Raw genomic sequence first — 5,410 nt, 5'->3', positions numbered from 1 at the left:
ATTGTATCAGCTGCAAATGCAAGTAACAGAAACACAAAAGCTGCTTTCTTGTTGCTGCTTGTATATAAAAGAAGGATCAACTTAAGGAGGGAGGAAGAATCTGTGACAAAGATGCTTAATCTGTCCTCCAACTTCATCTTAAAATATCCATCCCAGGCACTTTTCCTATACAGTGGTACCTCGGGTTACATACTCTTCAGGTTACATATGCTTCAGGTTACAGACTCTGCTAACCCAGAAATAGTACCTCGGGTTAAGAACTTTGCTTCAGGATGAGAACAGAAATTGTGCTCCGGTGGCGCAGAAGCAGCAGGAGGTCCCATTAGCGAAAGTGGTGCTTCAGGTTAAGAACAGTTTCAGGTTAAGAACGGACCTCTGGAACGAATTAAGTACTTAACCCCTTGGTACCACTGTATAGATTTCCAAGCACATGTCTCAAAACTTTGAGGGAGAGAAACTTTAGGAGAAAAAACAAGACAAGAAAATTGCTCACCAGCATATCATGAAAAGTGCCATGTCCCATGAACTGAAAAATGATAACAACAACAACAATAAGTAAACTTTTATTTGTATCCCGTCCTCCACGGCCAAAACTGGGCTCAGGGTGGCTAATATCAAATATATAACATTAGTATAAAATCAAACAATAATTAAATTACCCACTAAAAACAAGTGTATTCAGTATTATATCTCCATTCTTCTCTTCATTTCACATCCATCCTATAATTTATGGTCCCTTTCTCAAGATGACACTCCTCACACTACCTCACTAGGGCATGTCTTTTTAGGGGGTGAAACTTAATTTTTGCAAATTTATTCAGTGAGGGATATTTCTGAGTGTGAGGAATTCAAATCTGCTATTATTTTTTGTGACTGGACAACATTTAGTTTGATGTCAACGTTTGATGAAGAAGCACATAAACTACTTTTGGGAAACCAAATAATACTTAATTTTATCATATATATAACTGCAAGTACTTGGCAATCAATTTTCATAATATCCATGCAATCTTACACCCGTTTTCCTTACCAAGCAAAACGAAATTGTATTAATTTAACCAAAATATCTTTTGGATTCCCAAGGCATATTAAAACTTTTTTGTACCCCACATTATTGGAATTTAAAAGTTGAAGAATTCAGTATACCCTACTATCTCACCTCTGTCACAGTGAGAAGTAAATTCATTATGTCTAGGTCAGTTTTACACACTGGATATTCTTTTATTTATTTAATATGTGTATAGCCCACACTGCATTCTGGCTGGGGAAAATAAAATAAGATTTGCAAAGAAGAATATTAACAACAACAAAAATCTATTCCATGGAGTGGTCCATAGCTTGGCCTCTTGGTCTGCTATGACAGTCTGTATTGAGAGAGCAAGTGGCTCCACTTTGGGCCAAGGAAACTCTCACAGAGCTCACTCTGGATGCAACTCCGTAGTCCAAGTCATCAAGAGGGTATTGTGTGGAAAATACCAGGGGTAGCCTGGGGCAGTCATAAAATTGCCTTATAGCCAATAAGAGCATTAGTCCAGCTATTTCAGCATTACACAGTATTCTCCGTGCTTGAGTTCCTGGGTGTTGTTGGACTACTACTCCCATCACCCCTCAGACGCCTTAGCCAATGGTGATGGACGATGGGAGTTGCAGTCCAACAGCTCTGGGGATTGAAGCTTGAAGGACACTGGTCTAGTCTGACAGGCAGCAGCTGTCCAAGATTGCAGACCCGGCTCTCTGCAAGCCCGTTCAAGAGATGTCAAAGTTTGAACCTGGAACCTTCTGCATGCAAAGCAGATGCTCCACCACTGAGCCCTTCCTATGTGACTAGTGGGGATGCAGAAGGGAAGGTGGCGACTGGGGGAGACACCCAGAGAGGATGAGCCAAGCAAAAAGAAGCACACACTGAGCCACACTGATAAGAAATCTTTTCTAAAAAGCAGAGAGTAAGAACATCCCGTATGTGTATGAGTTTGTGAAGGGGAGAGGGCCAAGGGGAAAAAGACAAGAGGAGACTGAAAGAGAAAGAGATGCAGATTCTCTTACATCTGGAGGCATCTCCATAAGGATCAATGTAAATCGTGGAAGCAAAAGAGAATTGCTCTCCGCAACGCTTACCCTGAGCGGCTTGCCTAATTCAGTCCAGCTCCTTGCCTCTTCTGCCTCAGCATTGTGTCCCATACTATGTGTTGATACTGGCACATCTACATGACCACAGTAGTCTGATCTCTCTATCTCAAAAGGGGCCTTCAGGGGTCAGGATAAATGATTTTATGATGTTATCCAGGAGGATGGGAGAGGTGGAGGAAATTGCTCTCTCTCCCCTTCTTCAGCAGCTCTCTGAGGAACCATCATGAAGCCCCATAAGGGCCAGAACTCAGACTCAATAATTAAGGGGAAACTACATGTTACCCTTCAGTCATGAGCAAAGAAGCCCCAAATGACCTGGCTCCTCTTCTCTTGCACAGCGTCCTCTGGAGGCTGTGACTTGCACCAGGGAAGGGATGGAAAAGAAAACACTACTTAACTCCTTAGGGGGCAAAAGTCTTTGCATTAACTAGCTATGCAGAAATTTTCAAAGTTGGTAGGAGAAATTGATTTCATTGCATATGGATATTTCTGGGTATTCCAATTAGCTGTTAGGAGACCTCAAGTGGTGTTATATTTAGAGGACTGAATTTAGTTTGAGGGGAGATCAAACTATGGGCATGGGGCCCATAGGCCGGTGACTACTGTGGGATAAAAACACACTGGTTCTGAAGACAATGTCCCATGACCCTTTAAAATGAATTCTGAACAAAATTGGTGAAGTAGCCAAAAGGATTATTGAAAGAAAAACATCATTTCAAGATAGGTGACCAATGCAGGCACACCTTGTTCAGGGAGCCACAAGCATTTTATCCTTTCCCTGAGCGCAAAAATTCCTCCTCAACGCACCCACCAGGAAGGGGTGTGCAAAGTTTACAGTGTATTGTGTCCGCCTTATTAACATATAACCATCCTACTTCCCCTTGTGAATCATTGTACAGATATGGTCAGAAGCCCCCTTACAAAAATCTATTGACGTGAGCAGTATCTATTTTCTTTCCACAAGCTGTCCTATTTACACGTGTTAACCATTTTATTTGTTCTTAATGCGAGCACAAGCTAGTTTCATATCTGATGAAGCTAAAACGGCAAATCACAATTTGCTTACCAAATGTTCCAGTCCTAGGTGTAAGAGGGTCTTTGCTTCTGGGTCCTAACCACAAGCTACATGACTTTCTGAGCGTTCTAACCACCAGTTTTGCTAAATGTGTATATTCCTATCTGTATATGGTTTTCCCAGTAGTGATGTATGGAAGTGAGAGCTGGACCATAAAGAAGGCTGATCACCGAAGAATTGATGCTTTTGAATTATGGTGCTGGAGGAGACTCTTGAGAGTCCCATGGACTGCAAGAAGATCAAACCTCTCCATTCTCAAGGAAATCAGCCCTGAGTGCTCACTGGAAGGACAGATCATGAAGCTGAGACTCCAGTACTTTGGCCACCTCATGAGAAGAGAAGACTTCCTGGAAAAGACCCTGATGTTGGGAAAGATGGAGGGCAGAAGGAGAAGGGGACGACAGAGGACGAGATGGTTGGATAGTGTTCTCGAAGCCACAAACATGAGTCTGACCAAACTGCGGGAGGCAGTGGAAGACGGGAGTGCCTAGCGTGCTCTGGTCCATGGGGTCATGAAGAGTCGGACATGACTAAACGGCTAAACAACAACAAAAACCATTTGTGGTTATCACGAGCTCGGCTAATTTTGCAAACCTTGTCAAAGTCCATGCATCCTCTTGTTCTACTAGGCAGCTACTGATTTGCAACTCTTATCAGATTGTATGTGTCCTAGTTCTATCAGGCAGTCATCATCATCATCATTTATTTGTATGCTGCCTTTCCATAGCTAAAACAATGCTCAAGGCGGCTTACAGCATGACAAGATTTACATAATTACCAACGTAACAAAAGTCATAAACAATAAATAAAACACATTGTAATGGTTCTAGGGGTTGCTCGTGCGTAAGCCGGTGCAAACACCTGGCTGGATTGCCTGAGTGAACCTTTTCTGTCCGGAGAGCCACTCACCCATGGCTGTCTCATTCGCTGGCAGAATCCGTCAGTGGGAGTTTCTTAAACTTCTTCCAGCAAAGAAGCTCTTTGACGCCTAGTCTCCTCCTACTCTCTCTGCGCGGAAGCCTTCTGCGCAAGGAGGGCGTAGGCAGCGGAGGTCCTCTACTCTCCCCGCTGGTCCCTGGCAAGGAGTCATGGGACTGCCTCGCCGCTTCCCCCATCTGCCCCCTTCTCTACTGGTGCTACGCTGATTCTCTTCCCCAGAAGATGGGCTGCCTCTCCCAATCCTGGGATGCTCTCCGGAATCCCTCTGGATTTTGCTCTCTCCCTCCGGCACTGATGGCAGTTCCCTGACATCCACCTCCTCCTCAGGACCCCCATCCCTGGCTCGATTTTCCGGTACAACCTCCTCTCTCTCCTCGGTCGACGATGCAGGGAATCCCCTGAAGGAACTGTCATCATCTTCTGAGGATTCAAAACCAGCCTCCCATCTGCTCGGACTTCTCCCCACTGGTTGAACCTCCCAGTCTGATCCTTCTCCCTCAGACACCTCCCCTCCCTCCTCTTCGGATGCAGGGAAACCCCAAAAGTCCCCTTCGTCGTCTGTGGGTCCAAATTCTTCCTCCCAGAATCTAGCTAATGGTTTGGGCTTCTCCGGGAACAAACCGTGGAATTCTTCCACCAGATACCCGTCAGTGATCGATTCAGCCGGGACCCAAGTGTTTTCCGACCTGGGTTCCCCCTCCCAGGCTACCAAGTACTCTACCTGGCGACCTCGCCACCTCAAATTGAGTATTTCCGTGGCTTTGTTACAATGTTCCCTCTCACCCGTCCCGGGAATTCCCGCCCCTCCCTGTAAGGTGAAAGTAGGGACCTATGGAACACCGGATGTATCTTCATGCTGTCAGGCAACTTGAGTTTAAATGCCACGGGGTTAACCTGCTGTATTACCTCAAATGGCCCCAGCCGCCTAGGCTGCAACTTCTTGCACCCTCCCTTTAGGGGCAACCCCTGGGACGACAACCACACCCTGTCCCCCACCTGTATGGCCTCCCCCTCCCGACGGTGCCTGTCTGCCTGCCTCTTGTAGACTTCCTTGGCCCGCTCCAAGTTCAGCCTGAGTTGCTGGTGTAAGGCCTCCATTTCCTCCACAAATTGCTCAGCCACAGGTACACTCCATCCTTCCTCCCCCCGCCCTGGGAAGGCCCTAGGGTGACACCCGTAATTGGCCATGAAAGGGCTCATTCCCGTGGACACATGTTCAGCATTATTGTACGCAAATTCAGCCAAAGCTAATTTCTCTAACCAATCGTT

Source organism: Podarcis bocagei (genome assembly GCF_964188305.1).
Source record: "Podarcis bocagei genome assembly, chromosome: 2".
Classification (NCBI taxonomy): domain Eukaryota; kingdom Metazoa; phylum Chordata; class Lepidosauria; order Squamata; family Lacertidae; genus Podarcis; species Podarcis bocagei.
The sequence above is the reverse complement of the archived record's forward strand: the minus strand, read 5'-3'. Positions refer to the sequence as shown.